At 43.2% G+C, this 25,371-nt stretch overlaps 2 long non-coding RNA genes across 3 annotated transcripts; one reads left to right on the top strand and one right to left on the bottom strand.

Moving 5' to 3' along the window:
• Positions 1-599: 599 nt before the first annotated feature.
• Positions 600-24,246, bottom strand: LOC121819210 (uncharacterized). 2 transcript variants are annotated; one of them, XR_006059448.1, is made up of 3 exons: positions 24,141-24,246; positions 2,208-2,269; positions 600-1,656 (listed from the first exon to the last, which is right to left on the bottom strand). It is a non-coding gene; the product is annotated as an uncharacterized LOC121819210 (long non-coding RNA). The 2 variants fall into 2 exon arrangements; XR_006059447.2 differs by lacking the exon at positions 24,141-24,246 and adding an exon at positions 6,189-8,963.
• Positions 8,946-19,118, top strand: LOC132659486 (uncharacterized). Its single transcript, XR_009600007.1, has 2 exons — positions 8,946-10,811; positions 12,410-19,118. It is a non-coding gene; the product is annotated as an uncharacterized LOC132659486 (long non-coding RNA).
• Positions 24,247-25,371: the final 1,125 nt, after the last annotated feature.

Here is a 25,371-nt window from a genome sequence, read left to right as displayed (position 1 = left end):
AAAAGGGAGAGAATGTGCTTTCTATGACGGGCCGCCTGAGCCTATGAGTAAAATTTTGAACTCTAGTGAGAAAAATTTTTTCCCTTACTTTGCTTTTCTAATCTATATTCAAAATAAGTGAGTTTTCTAAATAGTTGATTTCAAGATGGGTAAAGTATTTCAGTCCTTTACAAAAGGATCTTGTTAGAGATTTTTCTCAGTCTAGGGCACTGGTTCTCAACCAGCAGTGATTTTGCTCTCCAGGGACATTTGGCAATTTCTGCAGACTTGTTTGGTGGCTGTGGCTTGTAGCAAAGAGAACACAACCTGCATCGAGGAGGGGAGGGCCCAGGGGTGCTGTGAAACATCCCATAGTGCACAGGGCAAGCCCCAGTAACAAGGAGTTATCTGGCCCGGAATGTCAATAGTTCCTCTATTTAGGAAGGATTCTGGTCAGGTATTCCCCCAATCTTGTTTACTAACCTCATTGAAATAAGGTTAGTAAAACCTGTGTGAAAAAATGGACACAATTTAAACTCAATAAATTAATTCTGCTTCCAACTACTTACTGCTCTCTCCTTTTATCATGTGCCAACCATCTGTTGATAATCTTCCTATAATTTATTTTTTAATATAAATTTATTTATTTTAATTGGAGATTAATTACTTTACAATATTGTATTGGTTTTGTCATACATCAACATGAATCTGCCACAGGTATACACATGTTCCCCATCCTGAACCAGCAATACTGAAGCCCTTTTTGTCATCCGAGAAGATATTTTCATAGTCCCAATTTTCTGTCACCCCTCCCAATCTCATCCTTTTAGAAATGTTAACAATGTTCAGTGATCACATTAGGACTTCTTCTTTCAATTAAAAAAAATGTTGACTGTGCTGGGTCTTCAGTATGGCTCATGGGCTTCTCTTGTTTCCAAGCACAGGCTCTGAAGGGTAAATGCTCCACAGTCGCATCTCAGGGACTTAGTTGCCCAGGGACTTGTGTGACCTTAGTTCCCCGACCAGGGATCTAACCTGCATCCCCTGCATTGGAAGGCAGATTCTCAACCACCGGACCACCAGGGAAGTCGCTGGACTTTATTTTCATATGCTCTTATTGAAAGCAAAATCAGGGAGTTCCTTGGTGGTCTAGTGGTTAGGATTAAGAGCTTTCACTGCCGTGGACCATGTGCAATCCCTGGTGGGGGATCTGAGATCCCGATAGCCTTGAGGTACAGACCCCCCCAAAAAAATTAATAAATAAGGCAAAATCATTTTCATTGCCCTTTCTGGACTTTTACTTTCTCTTCCCCATATTTTGCTCATGCTTTCCAGCAGAAAAGTCATGTTTCTTGAAAAGAGGAATAATCCTGCTTTTCTTTTTCATATCTCAATACTCAGATAAATGCAACCGAACTGAAACCAGAAGCTCTGTTCTCCTTATCGCTCAGGTGCCCCAGTGAGGCATGCAGCTATTCTGGGACGAGGCAGTGCTGACAGGCTCACTATTTGGCTGGTCGCGAGCGAGGGGAAAGCAGAGCCGCTGTCCTGTCACTGGCTGTACTTTGAGGCAGGGGTGTGGGAACCAAGAAGAATGCTCCTTACTGCCCGTGCACCATGGTGGGAACAGGTCCAGTTTTTCCCTGGGGTTGTTTGATTTCTTGATATTGATGGCAGCTGTCAAGATCAAAGAAGAACTAGTGAGATAGTGGTAAATAGCTTCATTCTCAGGGTACCTGAAGGGAGCAAAAGTTGGTGGAAATTTTGAAATGCAAGGAGCAAAATAAATTCTTTCTTTAGCCAGACCCAGAAACAGCAACTAGGTAGCTCCTTTCAGGTGCTTCTGATATTTCAAACTACAACTGTGATATCATTCAGAATCTAGTGACTTCCCCAGTACCTTTATGTTTTAGAGCTGGAGAGTCATTCATTCATTCAGATATTTGCTGAATGTGTCTATATGTACCAGGCACAAAAATGAACCAGGGAAACTTCTAAAGATTTGGGACTTTCAAGTGTGTGTTTGAAAGAGGTATGATAAGTGCATACTTAATTAGTAGTCAAAATATTTACATAATTTATCCCCTTTCTCCCATGGGGAGATTGCTCTACATGCATGAACCCCCAGGTATTTGTGTAGGTGATGTGTTGGAGGTGGCAGAGAATAAATCAGTTGGAGTCCTTCCCCTTCAGCCCTAAGACCACCTTTTTTTTTTTTTTGGCCATACCTCTCAGCATATGGGATCTTAGTTCCCCCATCATGGATCAAACGGAGTCTTAACCACTGGACCTGCAGGGAAGTCCAAAACCACTTTAGAATTAGAGAACTGAGACAGGGGTTTAACAACGTAAATGTTAGCATAGTCCGTAGCACAGCAAGATAGTGCCATAGTCTGAGCTGCTACCTGGGTCTTCTAACTCTCAGCCTTGTCTTTGTTCTAAAAATAGACATTAGAGAAGATTGTTTGCAGGAAACACTTTCAACTACTGTACCAAGTTGGTTTCTATCCAGAAAGCCATCTGACTGACACAATGGATAGGATAATGAAATGAAGCAGCAGAGTTTGGGGTTCCTAGTTGGGAGGAGGGAAGCAATGGAGAAGAGAGATTAGAAAAAGCACAGAGCGAGGAGACTGTATTTTAGTTGTGGTGTCTCTGGAGTGCAAGCGGTATGCTGATATTGTAAAAAAGAAAACTATGCAGTAAGATTTCGCGTCACCTAAGGGCTCATGCCAAAGTAGCATGTCTGGTATTCAAAGACTGCTATAGCAGAGCCTGAGCTTGGTTTTAGAGAAACATAAAGGCAATGGCAACCCACTGCAGTACTCTTGCCTGGGAGATCCCATGGATGGAGGAGGCTGGTAGGCTACAGTCCATGGGGTTGCGAAGAGTCGGACACGACTGAGCAACTTCACTTTTACTTTTCACTTTCCTGTACTGGAGAAGGAAATGGCAACCCACTCCAGTGTTCTTGCCTGGAGAATCCCAGAGACGGGGGAGCCTGATGGGCTGTCGTCTACAGGGTCACACAGAGTCGGACACGACTGACGTGACTTAGCAGCAGCAGCAGCAATCTCTTATTGGATTCCTATAAGGGCTCTCCTCTTGAGCAAGATCCAAAAAAGCAGTCTTCTCTGAACTTCTGCACAAACCTCCTAACACCATTACTTTGCCCAGGCTATCGCATCTTCGTGAGATGCCCTTCTCTAATCTCTCTCTCTTTCCTTTTTTAAAGATTTTTTTTAATGTGTTGACCATTTTAAAAGCTTTATTGAATTTGTTACAATATTCCTTACCAATGATGTTTTGGTTATTGGTGTCAGGGCATGTTTTCTCATTTGAAAAGACCCTGATGCTGGGAAAGATTGAGGGCAGGAGGAGAAGGGGACAACAGAGGATGAGATGGTTGGATGGCATCACCGACTCAATGGACATGAGTTTGGGTAGGCTCCGGGAGTTGGTGTTGGACAGGGAGACCTGGCGTGCTGCAGCTCATGGGGTCGCAGAGTCGGACACGACTGAGCAACTGAACTGAACGGAACTAAACGCAAGGCATGTGGGATCTTAGCTTTCCAACCAGGGATCAAACCTGCAAACCCTGCACTGGAAAGTGAAGTCTTAACCACTGGACCACCAGGAAAGTCCCTCTGCCTATCTCTTTTCTTACCCATCTTTTAAGAACTAGTTCAGATTCTGACTTCTGGAAGATTCTAATTTCAGAAGCCTTTCTGGATTGTTCCCACATGAATAAAATCTCTGGATTCTTTGACTTTCTTTTCTGGTTCCCTCCATGGACCAGACTGATCAACCCAAGGGCAGGAACTTGGGGGCCTTTGCATTGTTCAGCAAAGCACTGCACAATTTTATAGGCTCTCTCAGTATCTATGTATGTATATATTTTTTCTAAAAATTGCCTTTAAAAAAGTAAATCTTAGTTTTAAGGGAACTTCCCTGGTGGCTCATTGGTTAAGAATCTGCCTAGCAATGCAAAGGATATTGGTTCCCTCCCTGATCTGGGAAGATTCCACCTGCTGTGGAGCAGCTAAACCTGTGTGTTGCAGCTACTGAGCCTGTGCTCTAGAGCCTGGGAGCCGTAACTACTGAAGCCCAAGTGTCTGGAGCCTGTGCTTTGCAACAAGAGAAGCTCCCACTCGCTACAATTAAAGAAAGCAGCCTGCAGTGAAGACCCAGCACAGCCGAAAACAAATAAATGAAAGGATCCGCCTTCCAATGCAGGGGCCACGGGTTCAATCCCTAGTTGGGAAACTAAGATTCACATGCCAAGGGGCAACTAAGCCCAGGAACTCTTAAATAAAGAGCCTGGGCGCCACAGCTAGAGAAACCCACATGCCACAATGAAGACTCAGCGGAGCCAAAAAAAAAAAAAAAATCCTAGCTTTAGAAAACTGCTGTTTCTTATTTTTATCAGATGTTGTCTTATCCAAAGATCAAGAGGTCCAAGAATGCAGCTTAGAGGCAAGAATAGAGAATGGATTTGGAAGAAGCAAAGTTTCTGGCTAAGATGTGAGGATAAGTTTGACTGTAGATACAAGGAATATTGGAAAAGAGAATAGGAGAGACCGAAGGAGGCTGAAGATAGTGGCTTATATCTGGAGAAATGGAAAGAAAAGAAACAAAAGGAATTGTAGAAATTTTGAGATACAAATATTGAGACGGACGAAGAACAGACAAGAGACTGAAAGGGTTACATCTAAGGGAAAGATCTTAGCTTTTGCTTGTCTTTGGGAGGTTCCTTTTTACACATTAGAAAAGGAAATGGAAAACAATACAGAAGTAAGAGTATCCTCTTTATAACCTCCTGCTGGTCCCTTCCGTGGAAATCGAAATGACTCACAGAGGCATATGAGAATAAATAAATACTTCCTTGGGACTGTCTCTGTTCTTAGCAAGGCTCCATCTGCAGCTGCAACTGTTTTCTCCAGAATCCTGCATGACCTACTTAAAGACGTAACTATGTCTTTCCCCTCCTGTGACTCCCTGGGTTTCAACTTCCTGGGTTTGCTGATGCCCATTGCCTTGGTGTCTCTGCTCTGTTCCTCGAACTGTGGGCAAGATGTCTCTGTCCATTTCTGTAAGTTGCTCGTGGTATCTTATCACTTGTGCAATTCCTCTGACTGCCTCAGGTCCCCTCTGTGTGCCTTTTCCTTTTGCCTTAGTCTGTTATTTTTCTCTCTGCATTCTCCCATTCTACTTCTGTCACGGCTTTCTTTATCAGTTGGCTTACTGTGATTCCATCCCCATAGCATCCCCACTCTGGGGAAAAATGAGGGGAACAGGAAGGAAGAGAGAGCCTAGAATTAGAGGGACAGTGAGAAGCTGGATTGGAATTACAGGGTGACCTTTTGACTGAGTCGTGAAACAGTACAGACAAACTATGTAGATAGATGCCAGCCAAATTACACAAAATCGTAAGGGAACACGCACTAGGGGCCCAGATACTGCTCCTGCTAGGAAAACTCATTCAGTGAATTACCTACTCTTCTTACTTCACAAAAATGTATTGAAGATCACTTGAAACAATGTATATAAAATATTTATATTACAATATTGTACACGTATTAAGACAGAGAAGTAGCTCACTTGTTTGTATTTAAAATGTATTATTTATTGCCAAAAAAAAAAAATAGCAACACAGCAATGCAATTCCTAAATATATACCCAAGAGAAAAGAATTCATAAGTGCGGCAAATGACAGGGATGTTTTATAATAGCTGAAAACTAAAGACAGCAATGGAGGAGCGTGATTGTATACATCCACAGGAGACTGGCTACATAAATTCTGACATATCCATAAATGGTTAGTATTTGGCAGTAACAAGGAATGAACTGCTGATTCATACCATGCAACACTCACAGACACTATGCTGAGTGAAAAAAAAAAATCCTGGCACAAAAGAAAACATACTATATGATTCCATTTTTGTAGAGATGAGGAACAACAAAATTAATTGATGATGACAGAAGTCAGTATAGTGGGTACCTCTGGGGAGGGAGGCTATAGACTGGAACAGGCCCAAGGAAACCTTTTGGGGAGCAGTATTCTAGAATCTAGATCTTAATCTGGGTAGTAAATATTCACCCAGCTGTATACTTAACATTAATGCAGTTTCACCTGCTTTACTGTATGCATATTTATACTTCGGTAAAATAGAACGGAGAACAAGACATAAAAGGAAGAAAGAACTCACGCTTCACTTCTAATACCACTAGAAGACAAATTCTTTATGTTGAAATGTTTCAACTCTAAGCAGCTCAGCATTGTTTAAGAGGCTCGGTTTTGTTATTCGAACATGTACTGTGTGGGTCTAGAGGTTATCCCCTTGGTAGGAGTTAGTGTTCAGATATCTCAGTTTCTAGACTTGAGCAACATGTGACAGTAAAGGGAAGTGGAAACCCTGTGTCACTGGCTCAGGAAGAGAGCTAGGTTTGCAGCAATATCGCAACAAATCTTTGTTATCATTTTTCCTTCCTTATTTTTCATTTTGTGTCCTTATATCTACTTTCTTTCTATTTCTTTCTTTCTCTGCCTCTCTGTCTCTTGCTTTCATTTCTTTTCTTGACTGTGCAGCTTATATCTTAGTTCCCCAACCAGGGATTGAACCCTGGCCCTCTGCAGTGAGACTGCTGAGTCCTAATCACTGGGCCACCAGGGAATTCCCATGCTTACTTTTCTTAGATTGACTTTTCACCCTTCCCACCAAACAGCATACTCTTTGTGAGAGCTGGTGGGGTGAAGGGGTGCAGTCTTCAAATCTTCACCTCTGGTCAGTAGACTACTTCCCCATCTTTTCTAAATGTGTCTCATTAAACTCAATGTCATATGGTGCAACTTCTTTATGAGTCTGTTCCAGGCACTCACATCCTGCCCCCTGCTCAGAAGACTTTACAGCTGCATTCTCCGACTTCATTGGTTTGGGAACAGTGCCTGTGACAGTTCCCACTCTCTCAGTAGGGCTCCCGCCCGCCCTTCAGGGAATTCGACGCATTTTAGTGCTTTCCCCTCAGCAGCTATTCTGCGTTTACTGTGTTTCCTTCACCTTCAGCCTTCCTGAGGAAAAAAGAAAACAGGAAAAAAAGTCAATTTATTTCTCAGGAAGGACTGGTCAGCTGACCAAGTTGTCCAAGGGTCTAAAAGGGGATGGGGGGGTGGATGGGGGAGTAGGGGGGTGGATAGTATTATCAGAAATAAGTAGGTGGAAGGACAGCCGTTCCACTCGGTCTTTTCTTTTAAACCGACTAGTTCTAGTTTTTAATTTCTGTAACATCAGTGCTTGTTTCATAGAAGGTACTTAATAAGTATTTGCCAATATATGAAAAAGGTGAATGAACGCATAAGACTAAAACTATACAGTATGGCTGAAAAATGACAGAGGAGCTGTAGCAGGAATCCGGGTGCCGAGGGAACTTCCTAGAATGCAAATCAGTGGGGCGGTGGGTGCATGGGTGTGTTTATCTGTCAGAAGTCATTGACCTGAACACCCAATTTGTAAACGAAATTAACTTAAACAAATAATAATAACAGACTAGGATACTGCAGGTTCTTAAAGAAGGGGACGATTTTGTAAAGATCCGAGGCCGTGTGGAAATGTGAAATATACATAGAAAAGAAAAGAGGGGAGAAGGGAGGGAGAAGGGCAGAGAAAAGAACAGAAAATAAGACCAGACCAGGCAGACCCCTGGCTAAACAGGGCGAGAAGGACGAACAAGGGGGAGGCAGACGGACACTGCTGAGCGGTAGAAAAGGCGGTTTGGGATTAGTTGGCTGGAACAAAAACCTGCCCTAAAGGCAGAACCCTTGTGCGACCTTTTGCTTTTCCCTAGAGATGCTTCAGATTCCAGGAAATTAGAGCTCCCCCCGCCGACCCGGGCGGCGCCCCGCCGGGCCCCCTCAGCATCTGGCCGGGGGCGGGGCGCGGGCGCGGACGTGCGGGGAGACACGGCGCCCCCGGCGCAGCATCCTGTCCCGCCCCCGGCCCCGCGGCCCCGCGCCCCCGCCCAGACGGTCCCTGCGCACGTTTTTCCCGTGCGCGTCGGCTCTCAGCCTGTGTCGTGCCAATTTTGGCCAAGGCGGGAGAGATGCCAGTGGGAGGGGGCCGAGGGTGGGGTGCGAAGAAGAGTAGAGCGCGAGGGAGCGGGGAGGGGGCTTGGAAACCGCGTGGAGAGACGTGGGTGGAGAAGAGGGAGGGAGCGCTCAGGGGAAGGGAAACAGAGCTGGTACCCAGAAAAAAGGTGGTTTAGAACGAATCAGGACGGAGAAAGATGTGTCGAGATCGGCAGAGCAAGAGCCGTTAAGAATTAACGGCGGCATCAAAGAAGAGCGTAAATATGTGTAGGGAAATGGAGAAAAAAACAGGTTGCAGGCCATGGCCGAAGAGGGGCCTGAGAGGAATCTGTGGAATCTGAGGAAGGGGGTAAAAAAATCTCTAAATCAGGGACTCTTCTTTACCTCCCTCACTTTCCCTTCAGGTGAGATGTAAATAAATTCCTCTGTTGGTATTTCCCTGGAGAAAAGCAAGCGAGCGCCACGTGTTTTTAAAATGAGGCGATTTATGCAAGTGAGAATCAGGACATTGTTTTTGTGCATTATAGTTTAGGTATGGACTTGGTGGTGCCCTTTCACGCCACGTCATGTAAACTTTTTAGAACTTCTGGTAAACATAATCAACATGTAATGCATACATTTTCAAAACAGCATCTGACATAACTGTGGAGAGTTATTAGAAAATTCAAGCATGTTCTACACTAAACCCACCTATTGTGCCACATTAAAATCTGAATTTTTGAAAAAGTTAATTAGAACAATCATTTATATTATAGAATTATACAGGATTTTTAAAAATTATACAGAGGTTGACTTTTTTTGTTGTTTTTCTTTTTTTTTTTTTTTTGAGATTGGCTTTATTTTAAAAAACAGGTGCCCATGGTGTGTTTTTTAAATAGGACTCAGCAGCAAGGAGTGATAGAAATCAGTAAGTGTTCGAATAAGCAGATCAGTGATCTAGGTTTAATAATATATTCTGTGTATAATTATTTATTGAGGAACTTGATTTCACTAATGTCCTTGTTCCTCTGCTAGTCTCCACGTCCTAGTTCCTCACCCGTGATTTCATTAGGTAATTGGGTGCAGATGGTAACATTTTGGCTCCAGTTACCAGCCCTAACTTTTATGACTTCTACTTTCCAGCTAGAAAAAGAAATATTAGAAGACCCAGAAATTCCTGGCAACAGTCTAACACCGCATCACTGTACACTCCAGCCGTCCCTACAACTCACTTGCCCGCCCCATCTTTGACACTGATATAAAATGCCGAACAACTGCTACCTTTTGGGGGGAGTCACAGAAAATGACCATGTAGTTAAGGAAGCTAGGGAGACTGAACTTGAAGATTAGGCATGAGCCCACTAAGTTAGCCACTAGATTAGCCACTTCTCTAAACCAGTTCTGAGTTTTCCTCTCCTTAGTAACTGGAAGGCAGTTATATGTCAATTATACTTCAAAAACAAGCCAATTCTTTAAAAAGAGAGAGAGAGATCAGAGTTGTGATTGCCAGAGGGAAGGGTTGACAGGAGGAGGAACAGGATGAAGGTGTTCAAAGGAAACTCCCAGTCACAAGATAAGTAAGTAAATATGATTAACACTGCTGCATGTTGGAAAAAGACCCTGATCGAGGGCAAGAGGAGAAGGGGGCGACAGAGAATGAGATGGTTGGATGGTGTATTTGACTCAGTGGATGTGAGTTTGAGCAAACACCAGGAGATAGTGAAGGACAGGGAAGCCTAGCAGGCTGCAGTTCATGGGGTTACAGAGTTGGACACGACTTAGCAACTGAACAAGAAAATGTTTTAAATGAAAGTTGTTGAGAGTAAATCTTAAGGGTTCTCATCACTAAAGTTTTTTTCCATTTTTAAAAATTTTGGGTCCATATGCGGTGATCAGTGTTCACAAAGCTTACTGTGATAATCATTTCATCGTGTACGTAAGTTACATCATTATCCTGTACACCTGAAACTCATGCAGTGCTGTATGTCAGTTACATCTCAGTCAAATGGAAAAAAATGGTAGCACTATGGTCAGAGCAACCGCCTAGGGATTTAGGTGTGTGACAATATCCGTACTGTGTGTCTGAAAGTGAAAGTTGCTCAGTCTTGTCTGACTCTTTGCGACCCCATGGACTGTACAATCCATGGAATTCTCCAGGCCAGAATACTGGAGTGGGTAGCCTATCCCTTCTCCAGGGGATCGTCCCAGTCCTGGAATTGTACCAGGGTCTCCTGCATTGCAGGTGGATTCTTTATCAACTGAGTTACCAGGGAAGCTCGCACTGTATGTCTAGATAAGTGAAAAGAACAGGTGGACGTGTGATCTGGGAGTGAACCTAGGGAACAGGTTTGGGGTCTTTCCCAGTCTCTGTTATGTAGTATGCGAGAAATTTGGAGAATAATTTCCTCTTGCCTGGTCTCCAGCCTTTGGCATCTCCATCTTGGGGGGCCCACTTTGCTGCATTCTCTTCTCAGAGGATTTTCACTCCCTTGAGGTGTCTATGTCCCTTTCAGATGCATTCCCTCTCTCTTCACTGTCTTCTGCTGCACTGCCCCATCTGTTCTTTCCCCTGACTTGGGTGCATGCGATGTCGTTTTAGTCGTGTCTGTGTCTGATTCTTTGCAACCCCAAGGACTGTAGCCCTCCAGGCTCCTCTGTCCATGGGATTGTCCAGGCAAGAATACTGGAGTGGGTTGTCATGCCCTCCTCAAGAGGATCTTCCCAACCGAGAGATGGAACCTGTGTCTCCTAAGTTGCCCTGCATTGGCAGGTGGGTTCTTACCACTAGCGCCACCTGGGAAGCCCCCCTCTGACTTGGGCCTAGTATATACCTATCTGTGGGTTTTCACAACTTCATGGCTCTATTCCATGTTATTCATCAGCTAGCTGTGTAAGTTGGAAGCTGGCAAACTTTACTTGGAGGATCAGATACTAATTATCTTAGACATTGTGGGCCATAGAGTCTTTGTCATAACTACTCAGTTCTACTCTTGTAGAATAAAAGCAGCTGTTGACAGTATATAAATGAATGAGCGTGGCTGGGTACCAGTAAAACCCTACCTATGGGCATTCAAATTTGGATTTTATACAGTCTGTACAAGTCATGAAAGTTTTTCTTTTTTCCCAGCCACTTAAAAATGTATATATGATTCTTAGTTTGTGGGTGGTACAAAAGCAGGCATTAGATCTCCAAATCCATCATTCCTGAAGAATACTCCTCTTTTTTCTCCTTCTGGTGTTTCTTGTTGACAGAAACAACCCTGATAGGTAGCAGGAGCTTTTCTACCCTCAGGTGGTCTCCACCTAGGAGGAAGTCTGCCTAAAGCCACTTAGCCTCAGCCCTAGACTTACTACACCAGCTGGGCTTCCTGTTTATGATCAGCTGTTTTAAGAAGAAAGAGGTAGGGGTAAACATAAGGAAATACTAGCTATATCCTACATACTTTTCTCTGAACCTATATTGGCCATACCTTTCTCTTAATCTACAGGAATATGCAGTAGTCAGACAGCTAGTTCTTCCCCCAACCCTGGGTCCTTGAGCAAATTATTTATAGATTTTTCGTGGCAAATCAGGATGATCAAGGGAGTTCCCTGGTGGTCCAGTGGTTAAGACTCCACATTTCCAGTGCAGGGGGCCTGGGTTCAATCTCTGATCAGGGAACTAGACTCCACATGCTGCAACTAAAGATCCTGCATGCCACAACCAAGACCCAGAGCAGCCACATAAATAATTTAAAAAAAAATGATAATATGAAATTTAAACTATTATGAATGATGTCACATGATAAGAACTAGGCACTTAATAATGGACTGTAGCTCAGCAGGCTCCTCTGTCCAAGGAGATTCTCCAGGCAAGAATACCGGATTGGGTTCCCATTCCCTCCTCCAGGGGATCTTCCTGACCTAGGGATTGAACCCAGGTTTCCCACGTTGCAGACAGATTCTTTACCATCTGAGCCACCAGGGAAGCCCTCAGTTTATGAAGAACCACTAACTATTACTATAGAATAGTTCTGAGATTATTTGTTTGAGCTTTTATCCTGTGTAATTGGAAAAATCTGTGGAAAGTCTTTAGGTTCTTTTAAAAAATGGGGTTTTAGACTTTAATCCATGACCTGCATAGATTCTTTAATTCATGACCTGCATGAGCTTCTTTAATTCATGACCTGCATGAGCTTCTTTATCTCTGAGCATGTTACTCCACTATGAAATTAAATAGATATATGTGTTTCTTTTTTTTTAAATTTTACACTTACATGATAATATACAATGGCACTGTTCTAAGTACTTTACTCATATTAAATGATTTAATTTAATCCTCATAACGGATCTAATGAAGTAGACTCTATTATTGCCTTCATTTTGCAGGTGAGGAAACAGAAGCACAGTGAGGCCAAATGATCGTCCCCAAACCACGATAATGCAAGAGCTAGGATTCAAACCCAGGATGCCTGGCTCCAGGCTTCATGTCCTTGGCTACACTTGCTTGAAAATAATTTTGTCGTTGTTGTTTTTGGCTGTGCTGCGCAACTTGTGGGATTTTGGTTTTCTCACCAAGGACCAAATCCAGGTCATAGTGGTAAAAGTGCCGAATCCTAACCACTAGAGTGCCAGGGAATTCTCCAAAATACTAATAGAATAGAAATAGGGAACTTTCCCAGTGATCCAGTGGTTAGGACTTCGCCTTCCAGCGCAGGGGGTACGGGTTCAATGCCTCCTCGAGGAGCTGTCTTCCCTTTTTTGGCCACATGTCTCTTGGCCAAAAAACCGAAACATAAACCAGAAACAATATTGTAACATACTTAACAAAGAGTTTAACAAAATAGAAATAAAAGGTGAAAACATGTGCATAACCCCAATCCACTTGAATTTAAGCTCCATGAAAGCAGGAAATGAGTTCTCTTACCACCACAATTTCCCCAGTTTCTAAAATTGGGCCTGGCAACATAGTAGATCCAAATGAAGACATAGATGAATTAACCCAGATCTATATCCCATTGTGGGGTTTTAAGGCTATTTGTGTGTCTTCTTCACCCTTGCTCTCAGTACCTTGATCTTTTTGTGCTGATAGTATGGAGAAGGAGCTGGCCAGAGAGTATGAAGCTGAGGCTCAAAGCTCCTAAAAGTCCACTTGTCTGAGTATGAGATTTAAGGGATTATCTTGTTCCTCTTAATTTGGTAAAAACATGTATAAACTTGTTTATTCCCAAGTAGCTTAAAACAACCATTTACATGTAATTGGAATTAAGTTGGATTAAAAAGTCCACCTGGAACTTAATATTTAAAGAATTTAGACTGTGATTATAATCAAAGTAACTCCTTCCCCTTCCCCCATTTGAACACTTAAACAGTTATAGGATTATAGCATCAGGCCATCAAAGGCAACACTGCTTGCACACATTTTTGAAACAAGTACATTTTCATTCAACAAATTTGCATCCCACCATGCAAGAAGGACTCAGGGTTTTACACCATGGGACTGTGCAGATTCATGTCCAAGGGAGAAGAACCAAAGAGGATGAGGGAAACAGGACAATAAGGAAGATAAAATACTGCCTGCATCCCTGGGTAGCATTTGCACAAAATAAATGCCTTTGGAGGAGGGGAGAAACGGAAGAATAGAGAGTCATGAGACTTGAGTGATGGAAGTGGTCGCCACGGAGATGGGGCTGACGGTGTACGGTCTACAAAGCACGTCTACACTCTCTGACGTAGCAGCCACCTAAAGAAAAAAAACAGAAAAAAAACGCGGGCAGGCGGGGCTCCCCTGTGGGGTGGGCACAGACCAGAAGAGATTCTTGGGTTTCTGAGCCCGCCTCATCCAAATATTTCTGTGACTGCCTGACTCAGTTTGTGGCTGAAAACAAGAAGTCGGAATGGCCTCAGTTATCATAAGAAAGTTGTGTAAATTGGGGAAGCTGGTTTTTCACAGCTCAGGAAGATCATGGGGTGCTGGTAAAGCAAGCATCCGTGGGGGACATAGAACAGCAGTGGCTGGAACCCCGTCGCACCTGCTCGGCCCTGGACAACGTCTGTTGACTGCATGGAGTGTGAACAGCTTTGATGAGGCAAACTCACAGTTCTCAGTTTATCTCAAAAGAGCTCTGCCTTTATTGTTTCAGAGCTCCTAAAGGCAGAGGAAGAACTCTTCCTCTTGGAGTCGTTAAAGGCAATGCTAAAATATTACAGCAAGCACTTGGATGAGCAAAGACGAAGATTTTTTTGTCCAGCTACGCCCTGTTCAGGGGATTGATTTTGCTCCTTGCTAAAGTATGCTGGAAATAAGGAGCACTATTCCCTGGGGGACTTCAGACTCTTCCCCTCCCCCACTGCTGGGAGGGGGATTAGAGCCCAGACCTTCCTAGGAGTGGGCGGTGAAGCCCTGAGAAAGCAGACAATGCCTGAGGCCTTTACTCCATATAAGGTCAAGGAGGTCAGAGCTCTCCTCCCTCTTCCTCCACACCCAGGGTTTGGCAGCCCTTTTTGGCTGCTTTTCAGTTTTGCACCTTTTTTGAGACTGTGATAAGAGCTGGTGGCCCCCTTCCCCTCAGAAAAGTGTACCAAAATACAATATTTTTATTCACTTTTAGGGGGCTTATGTATCTGCCTGGTCTGCCTTAGAACTCCCTGTGAATACATACCACCCAAGAGCTTCAATCCTGTTCATAGAGTTCTCAAGGGACGAATGCTGAAGTGGTTTGCCACTTCAACATTCTTGAAAGTCAGTGGATGGCATCACGGACTCGATGGACACTGAGCTTGAGCAAACTCTGGGAGATGGTGAAGGAGAGGGAAGCCCGGCGCGCTGCAGTCCATGGGGTCATAAAGAGTTGAACACAACTGAACTACTGAAAACCAACAACAAAGAGCTTCAATAGCCTTTTTCTTCGTCTGGGACTTAATGGAATTTATTTGAGAAAGTAGGCTTACCAGAGTTAGGGAAGAGTTCTGCTCAAAGAACACAGACCTTTAATTATGAAATATTGTACTGAAAGTGACTTCCGCCCTCATCAATAGGTTGCCATTTGCGTATGGTTCTTTGAAAGGGTGGATGTGAGTCAGCGCGAGCACGTTAGTTATCTGTGTTTAGTGGCTGCCTTCCTGTAAGTGAGCCAGGCAGGGGTATCCTGATGATATAGTGTCAGACTAATAGTCATACAGAAAAGGAAGGATGTTTATAGTTTTAGAGCATTGCTAGAATAACTTAAGGAACTCAAAAAAAGCTCTTTGCTTCCTACAAGTGATAGTCTGGGTTCCCTGTTGGCACTTGTATAGAAATTGACATTTAAAGTACTTGTTTATAATCCAGCAATCACATTCCTTGGTATTTATCCAAATGAGTTGAAAAGCTGCATCTATACAAAAACTTGCACACAAGTATTTGTAACAGCTTTGTTCTTAACTGCTAAAACTTGGAAGCCACCAAGATGTCCTTCAGTGTTCAGTTCAGTTCAGTCTCTCAGTCATATCCAACTCTTTGTGATCCCATGGACTGCAGCATGCCAGGCTTCCCTGTCCATTACTAATTCCCAGAGCTTGCTCAAACTCATGTCCTTCGAGTTGGTGATGCCATTCAACTATCTCATTCTCTGTCATCCCCTTCTCCTACCTTCAGTCTTTCCCAGCATCAGGGTCTTTTCCAATGAATCAGTTCTTCACATCAGGTGGCCAAAGTATTGGAGTTTCAGCTTCAGCATCAGTCCTTCCAATGAATATTGAAGACTGATTTCCTTTAGGATTGACTTGTTTAATCTCCTTGCAGTACAAGGGACTCTCAAGAGTCTTCTCCAGCACCACAGTTCAAAAACGTCAATTCTTCGGTGCTCAGCTTTCTTTATGGTCCAATTCTCACATCTATACATGATTACTGGAAAAACCATAGCTTTGACTAGAAGCACCTTTGTTGGCAAAGTAATGTCTCAGCTTTTTAATACGCTGTCTAGGTTGGTCATAGCTTTTCTTTCAAGGAGCAGGTGTCTTAATTTCATGGCTGCAATCACCATTTACAGTGATTTTGGAGCCCAAGAAGATAAAGTCACTTTTTCCATTGTTTCCACATCTATGTGCCATGAAGTGATGGGACCAGATGCCATGATCTTAGTTTTTTGAATGTTGAGTTTTAAGCCAGCTTTTTCACTCTCCTCTTTCACCCTCATCAAGAGGCACTTTCCAGTTCAGTTCAGTCACTTAGTTGTGTCCAACTCTTTTCGACCCCATGAATCGCATCACGCCAGGCCTACCTGTCCATCACCAACTCCCGAAGTTTACCCAAACTCATGTCCATCGAGTCAGTGATGGCATCCAGCCATCCTATCCTCTGTGGTCCCCTTCTCCTTCTGCCCCCAATCCCTCCCAGCATCAGGGTCATTTCCAGTGAGTCAGCTCTTCTCATGAGGTGGCCAAAGGATTGGAGTTTCAGCTTTAGCATCAGTCCTTCCAATGAACACTCAGGACTGATCTCCTTTAGAATGGACTGGTTGGATCTACTTGCAGTCCAAGGGACTCTCGAGAGTCTTCTCCAACACCATAGTTCAAAATCATCAATTCTTCAGCGCTCAGCTTTCTTCACAGTCCAACTCTCGCATCCATACATGACCGCTGGTAAAACCATAACCTTGACTAGATGGGCCTTTGTTGGCAAAGTAATATCTCTGCTTTTTAATATGCTGTCTAGGTTGGTCATAACTTTCCTTCCAAGGAGTAAGCGTCTTTTAATTTTATGGCTGCAATCACCATCTGCAGTGATTTTGGAGCCCAGAAAAATAAAGTCTGACACTGTTTCCACTGTTTCCCCATCTATTTCCCATGAAGTGATGGGACCAGATGCCATGGTCTTAGTTTTCTGAATGTTGAGCTTTAAGCCAACTTTTTCACTCTTCTCTTTCACATGCATCAAGAGGCTTTTTAGTTCCTCTTCACTTTCTGCCATAAGGGTGGTGTCATCTGCATATCAGAGGTTATTGATATTTCTTCCGGCAATCTTGATTCCAGCTTGTGCTTTTTCCAGCCCAGCATTTCTCGTGATGTACTCTGCATAGAAGTTATATAAGCAGGATGACAATATACAGCCTTGACATACTCCTTTTCCTATTTGGAACCAGTCTGTTGTTCCATGTCCAGTTCTAACTGTTGCTTCCTGACCTGCATATAGGTTTCTCAAGAGGCAGGTCAGGTGGTCTGGTATTCCCATCTCGTTCAGAATTTTCCACAGTTTATTGTAATCCACACAGTCAAAGGCTTTGGCATAGTCAATAAAGCAGAAATAGATGTTTTTCTGGAACTCTCTTGCTTTTTCGATGATCCAGCGGATGTTGGCAATTTGATCTCTGGTTCCTCTGCCTTTTCTAAAACCAGCTTGAATATCTGGAAGTTCACAGTTCATGTATTGCTGAAGCCTGGCTTGGAGAATTTTGAGTATTACTTTACTAGCATGTGAGATGAGTGCATCTGTGCAGTAGTTGGAGCATTCTTTGGCATTGCCTTTCTTTGGCATTGGAATGAAAACTGACCTTTGCAGTCCTGTGGCCACTGCTGAGTTTTCCAAATTTATTGGCATATTGAGTGCAGCACTTTCACAGCATCATCCTTCAGGATTTAAAAGAGCTCAACTGGAATTCCATCACCTCCACTAGCTTTGTCGTAGTGATGCTTTCTAAGGCTCACTTGACTTCACATTCCAGGATGTCTGGCTCTAGGTGAGTGATCACAGCATCATGATTATCTGGGTCGCAAAGATCTTTTTGTAGTTCTTCTGTGTATTCTTGCCACCTCGTCTTAATATCTTCTGCTTCTGTTAGGTCCATACCATTTCTATCCTTTATTGTATCCGTCTTTGCATGAAATGTTCCCTTGGTATCTCTAATTTTCTTGAAGAGATCTGTAGTCTTTCCCATTCTGTTGTTTTCCTCTATTTCTTTGCATTCATCGTTCAGGAAGGTTTTCTTATCTCTTCTTGCTATTCTTTGGAACTCTGCATTCAGATGCTTACATCTTTCTTTTTCTCCTTTGCTTGTCACTTCTCTTCTTTTCACAGGTAATTGTAAGGCCTCCTCAGACAGCCATTTTGCTTTTTCAGGAGCTATGGCAACACCAGCGCTAGAGGCTTGAGGAGAAAGACTTGAAGAGAAAAACTTAATGAGGTGTAGTTTTCCTTACAGAAGAATATCCAGTTATTTCATGGCATTTGCACCTCCAAAAGACACAGATGGTCCCAAAATGCAGACAAAGATGGGTACCTGGACACCCTTAAACCATCAGCTTTTGAATGACCTGGTATTTGAAGAAAGAAGACCTCTGCTTGGAAAATGGGTAACTATTTAAAGTATACTTGATTCTAAGTCAGAAAGAGAAAGACGAACACCATATGAATATCACTTATATGTGGAATCTAAACTGTAGCACCGATGAACCTACCCTCAAAACAGAATCAGACTCACAGACGTAGAGATCAGACTTGTGGTTGCCAAGTGGGAGGAGAGGAGGAAGCATGACGGACTGGCTGCAACGGACTGCGCAGAAGTGTGGCCGAGAGAATCTACCGTCAACCAAGGTCAGGGGCGCCAGCCGAGAGGAGCAACCCCACGTCCAAGAGGCACTTTAGTTCTGCCATAAAGGTGGTGCAATCTGCGTATCTGAGGTTATTGATATTTCTCCTGATAGTGTTGATTCAAGCGTATTCTTCATTCAGCCTAACATTTCACATGATATGTGTTGCACATAAGTTAAATAAGGGTGACAATATACAGCCTTGATGGACTCCTCTCCCAGTTTGGAACAAGTCTGTTGTCCCGTGTCCAGTTAGAACTGTTGCTTCTTGACCTGCATATAGATTTCTCAAGAAATTATGGGTACATTTGTCCAAATTTGTAAAATATACAAAAGCAAGAGTGAACCCTAGTGTAAACTATGGACTTAGGGTGACTAAGGTATGTCAGTGTAGTTTATCTGTTGTAGCAAATGTACACAGTAACACAAGAGGCTAATAAGAGGAAGTTGAGAAAATATATGATCCTTTCTAACCAATTTTTCTATAAACATTACTCTGCTCCCCCCCAAATAAAGCCTATTAAGTTAAAAATTTGTTTTTTATGTCTCTTCACTTAGCCCCCCCCCCCCCCCCCCCCCCCCCCCAGCCCATGAGACCATAAAGGCAGGAAGTGTATCTTTTAATTTTTATGTTGCCAAAATCTGGGAAAGGCAAGGAGAGTGTTTTATTGTTAGAGCACTGCTGTTAATGCCATATCTCAGACTTCACATGTTTAAAACAAAGCTCTTAAGTTGACCTCTGCTCTCCCTGTTTCCCTGACTGGAAGAAATGGCAGCTCCAGTTCTCCAGTAATCCTGGCCAAAACCCATTCTTGACTCTTTGTTTTTTTTCCTCATGCCCAACAACTAGGCTGTTAGTTAATCCTGCTGGTTGTACCTTGAAAGTATACTTCAAATGCAATGACTCAGTGCCTTCACTATGACCGCCGTCATCCAAACTCTCATCATTTCTCAGCTGGACCAGTAGCCTCCTCGTTGGTCTTTGTTTCCATGCTTGCCTGCCTCTCTCATCTTCTCCATTCCATAGCAAATACATTTTTTAAAAACACTAATCAACTGTTGTTATGGCTTCACCCAGAAACCTAAAATGGCTTTGTAGATTCCTGGCTCTTGTCACTTTGTGATACAATCCAGGATCCTCACCATCGCTCACAGCACCCTTTGTCTTCAGACCCCTGCTTATCTCTCCAGCAGCATTTTTCTGTCCGCCCTGGCCCTGGTTCACACCACTCACTGCTGCAGGTCCGTGTTTAGCACCATGCCAAGCAAACATCCTTCACTTGGTATCTCTGTATTTGAAATTCCTTCCTTTTGGAACACTGTTCTCACAAATGCCCCCAAGGATGAATCCCTCTTGTCATACAGGTTTCTGTTCAAATGTCATCTCTCCTGACGTTTTTCCTCCCCATCCTGTCTTAAATAGCCCTCCTCTTCTTTATTACCTCACCTTGACTATGTACTCTTCTAAGGGCTCCCTTATCATGACCTGACATCGTGTGTTAGTTTGTTGTAGTGGTCTGCTAGGGCTGCCTAACAAAATACCACAGTCTACGTCGGCAGCATGCGTGAGGGATCTTGATTCCCCACTTCAGGATTGAACCTCTGCCCCGCCCCCCACTTTGGGAGCATGGAGTCTTAACCACTGCACCACCAGGGAAGTCCCTGGCTTGCTTAAATAACAGAAATCTCTTATCTCACAGTTCTGGAACCTGCAATTCCAAGATTAGGACTGGCTTCTCCTGAGACCTCCCTCCCCACAGGTGGCTGCCTCCTTGCTGTGTCCTCCCGAGGCCTGTGCTCTGTATCACATCCCTGGTGTCTCTTTCTCTTCTTATAAGGAGGTTGGTCATATTGGATTACATCACCTTTTTAATTAATGTTTATTTATTTGATGGCGCTGGGTCTTAATTGAAGAATGAGGGATCTTTAGTTGTGGCTTGCAGGATGTATTTCCCTGATCGGGAATCTAATCCAGGCCCCTCACTTTGGGGGTACTAAGTCTCATCCACTGGACCAGCAGGGAAGTCCCTACATCCCTTCTTATGACTTCACTTAAATAACCTCAATGAAGCCCTATCTCCAAAGACAGACACGTTCTAAGGTCCTGGAGGTTAGGGGTTCAACATATGAATTTTAGGAGGACACAGTTCAGTCTGTACAATGCTACCCTGTGGCCCACCAAAATTCATGTCCTTCTCATATGTAAAATACAGGTACCTCCAACCCAGTAGCCCCCTCAAAGTCTTAACCCATTCCAGCATCAATTCCAAGTATTGGGTTGGCCAAAAAGTTCACATGGCTTTTTCAAGTGAACATCTTGCGAATAAACCCACACAACATTTTTGACCAACCCAATCCAAAGTCCCATCTGAAATCATCTAAGTCAGGTGTAAGTGAGACTCGAGGTGTGATTCAACCTGAAGTGGATTCCTCTTCAGCTGTGAACCTATGAAACCAGACACGGTACGTGCTTCCAAAATACGCAAGATAGGCGTGAGGGAGAAATTGGGAAGAAAGACTAGGTGAAGAGTCCCAAACAAGTACAAAACCTGGCGAGGTAAATTCCATTAGATAATTTTTCTCTTTGTTTCTTATTGTAGTAACAAACACCTAACATAAAAGTCACCATCCCAACCACTTTTAGGTGTACATATGAGTAGTGTGAAGTGTATTCATGTTGTTGGGTAAGATGTCTCCAAACATTCTCATGTTGCAAAACTGAAACTCTACGCCTGAAACTAACACAACATTGTCAACTAAAAATTGAAAGTGAAAGTTGCTCAGTCGTGTCCGACTCTTTCCAAACCCATGGACTATTCAGTCTGTGGAATTCTCCAGGCCAGAATACTGGAGTGGGTAGCCTTTCCATTCTCCAGGGGATCTTCCCAACCCAGGGATCAAACCCAAGTCGCTCGCATTGCAGGTGGATTCTTTACCAGCTGAACCACCAGGGAAGCCCAAGAATACTAGAGTGGGTAGCCTATTCCCTTCTCCAGTGGATCTTCCCAACTAGGGAATCAAACCAGGGTCTCCTGCGTTGCTGGTGGATTCTTTACCAGCTGATCTACTGAGGAAGCTCAAGTCCAATAAAATTTAAAAACAAAACCCTGAAACTCTGTACCCATTAAACCACAGGTCCCCTTTCTTCCCCCTCACCAACTATAGGTAACCACCATGCAACTTTCTGTTTCTGTGAGCTTGGAACTTTAGATAATTCATTAAAGTGCAGTCATAGAGTATTTGTCTTTTTTGACTGATCTATTTCACTTAGCATAGTGTCCTCAAGGTTCATCCTTGTTTAGGATGTGCCAGCATTTCCTTCTTTTTTAAGACTGTGTACTATTCCACTGTGGGCTTCCCTGGTAGCTCAGACAGTAAAGAATTCACCTGCAATGTGGGAGATCTGGGTTCGATCCCTGCATTGGGAAGATCCCCTGAAGGACATGGCAACCCACTCCAGTATTCTTGCCTAGGGAATCCCCATGGACAGAGGAGCCTGGTGGGCTATAGTCCATGGGGTCTCAAAGAGTCGGACATGACTGAGCAACTAAGCACAGCACAGCACTAATCCACTGTATGCATACACCACAGTTCATTTATCCATGCATCCATCGATGGACACTTGGGTTGCCTCACCTTTGGCTCCTGTGAATAATACTGCTGTGAACATGGGTATGAATATACTTCTTGGAGCTTTTGCTTTCAGTACTTTCAGTACCTAGAAGTGAGATTACTAGATCGTATGGTAGTTCTGTTTTTAATTTTTTGAGGAATTGCCATACTGTTTTCCATAGCAGTTGCAGTGTTTTTTAATTCCCACCAACAGTGCAGAACAGTTCCACATCCTCACCACCACTTGTTATTTATTTTTTTATGTAGCCATCTTAGTGATTGTGAAGAGACACCTCATTATGTTTTCAATTTGCATTTCTCTGATGATTAATAGTGTTTAGCATCTTTTCATACATTTGTTGGCCATTTTAATATCATCTTTGAAGATATGTCTGTTCATGTCCTTTGCCCATATTCTACGTTAGTATTTTGATAGTAATCTATTCTGGATATTAATCCCTTATCAGATACATGATTTGCAAATATTTCCTCCCGTTCCAGAGGTTGCCTTTTTATTCGGTTACTGTGTCCTTTGATAAGCAAGACTTTTTAAGTTTGATGTGGTCCCATTTGTTTATTTTTGGTTTTGTTGTCTGTACTTTTGGTATCATAGCCACGAAATCAATACTCCAGTCAATTTTAAGTCTCAGGAATAAATAATTCTCACTGGCTCAGTGCTCTGACCTCCAGGCCCACTGAAGTGGCCCTGTTGCCCCCTTGGCCCCAGACACAGGCTCGACCCACTGACACTGAAGAGGAGTTAGCCTTGCCTTGACGGCACATGTGCTCTGGGTCTGTGGGGCAGTGGCAGTTCTCTGGTGTCTTTCCCACAGTATCATCACGCATCGGGCTTATTCTTCCCTGCAAGGATAACACATGTTGCTAGAGCTACTGGTAGAATCTATCAGTAGAATCCGGTAGAATCTTACCTGGTAGAATCTTGGAAGTCTCAAACCCTTCCTTCAGTTTCTGTTAACCTCTTTACCTTTTAGCCTCATCTGGCAGTGTTTCTGCCGGCTGTCTCTCTGTAACACCATCTCTCTTGCTAGGTTCTGCCGAGATGGATGATGAAACCCAGGAATTTCAGCCCTAGTCTCTTTATCAAATGATGTTCCAGCCATCCCTTTGGTATTCCCTCCAGAGCAAGCTGACGGGGGTGGGGGTGGGGAGTTTGTTTGTTTTTTGCAATTTGGATAGGCTAAGAATTTTTACAAATCTTCAATTTCTGTTTCCCTTTTGCCTAATAATTCCTCCTTCATTGTATCTCCCTCCTCTCACATCACTATAAGCAACAAGGGAAAATCATATCTTTAACAGTTTGCTTAGAAATCCCCTCAGCGGGACTTCCCTGGTGATCTAGTAGTTAAGACTCCCCCTTCCAATGCATGGGATGGGGATTCAACCCCTGGTCAGGTGCTAAGATCCCCCCCAAACCCAAAACATAACACAGAAACAATATTGTAACAAATTCAATAAAGACTTTAAAAACAAAAGAGCAAGCAAAATCTCCTTAGCTAAATAACTTATTTTGTCACAAATTCTACTTTTCAAAAAACAGTAAAACACAATCACACCAAGTTCCTTGATACTTTGTAACAAGGACCAGCTTTCCTCCAATTTCCGATGGCATGTTCCTCATTTCTGTCTGAGACTTCATCAGAATCCCTTTCACCATTCATATTCCTGCCAACAGTTTCTTCCAGGTGATCTAGGCTTTCTCTCGTGTGTATCTCAAAACTCCTCCAGCCTCTACCTACATTTTTAGGTATTTGTTATAGCAGCACCCCACCTCTTGGTACCACAATGTGTATTAGTCAGGATTCTGCAAAGAAACAGAACCAATAAAATGTGTAAATACAGGTTTTTCCCAGTCATCCAGGACTAGAGCCTTCCTATGAAACCTTTCATAAGCAGAAATGGCTTAAAACAAAGAGGTAATTACCTTAGGATGCATCTTGCTAACAGGCGCACAGAATAAATCAAGATAAAGTGGGGATGCTCAGAGACATAGTTCAAAGCTGTGGCAGCTTGATGCTGAAATACTGAGTGTAGGTCCTGGGGAACTGGCTTGGCTGTGGCTCTGTCAAAGCTGGGGCTGTGCGCTGTCTCTTTAACGACTGGTTGCAAAACAAATGCTTGCTTAACACCACTTTCACTTTTCACCTTTTCCTCTAAAAGTGAAAAGCCACTTCTGACTTCTGTTGGTTAGTGAAAACAGGTACTAATGTTGATCTTTCATGCAAGTGAAGTGGCGTAAAGTAGACCTTCGAAAAGCAGGGGATAGTTGTATATACAAAAAAAATTACTTTTGAGAGATTTATTCATGTGATTATAGAAGCTGGAAAGTCCAGAATTTGTAGGGTGGGCTGGCAGGCTGGAGACCAAGGAGAAGCCAGTGCTATGGTTGAAGTACAAAGACCACCAAGCTGAAACCCCAAGAAAGCTGGTGTTGCAGTTGAAGTCAGAGGCTGTCTCCTCGCTGGGGGCAGGGTTGAGATGGGGAGAAAGGGGTCAGTTTTTGGTTCTTTTTTTAAGTCTTCAACTGATTAGACAAGGCCCACCCATTATGGGAGGACAAGTTTTACTCAAAATCTGTCACTTAAATGTAAACCTTGTCCAAAAACACCCTCACTGAAACATGCATTATGTTTGGCCAGATATCTTGATATAGTCGGCCAAGCCAGGCCAACACATGAAATTAACCTTTCAAATACCTTCTATATTACATTTGAAGCTCTTATGAGGACTGGGACTTTGTCTTAATGACATGTGTACTGCTTATGCCTGGAACTGCAGCTAGCATACAGTAGGTATTCAATGTACAGTTGATGAAAACTGCATAAATGACTGACTAGATGAATATCTGCTAGGGCTTTAGAGTTTATCAGGTTTGTTTTTTTTTTTCCTCTCTTGCATTATCCAATTTAACTATCCCAACAGTCCTTTGATCTGGGTCTCATGGCCTCCAGTTAAATACTGAAACTGGGAAATAGAGAAAGTTAAGTGACCAGTTGAGGTGTCTAACCTCTAGCTCGTGTTTCAGACCTGGACTCTGATTTCACTCTTTTGATTCCTAATCCTCTACTTAATCAGCTACATGCCACTGTAATTATTCTCTCGCCTTACCTATTCGTCCACTTATTATTAGGTAACAAGTGGAAATTGGTAACTTA

This window comes from Ovis aries, chromosome 3, assembly GCF_016772045.2.
Source record: "Ovis aries strain OAR_USU_Benz2616 breed Rambouillet chromosome 3, ARS-UI_Ramb_v3.0, whole genome shotgun sequence".
NCBI lineage: Eukaryota > Metazoa > Chordata > Mammalia > Artiodactyla > Bovidae > Ovis > Ovis aries.
This window is presented reverse-complemented; position numbering and strand designations above follow the sequence as displayed.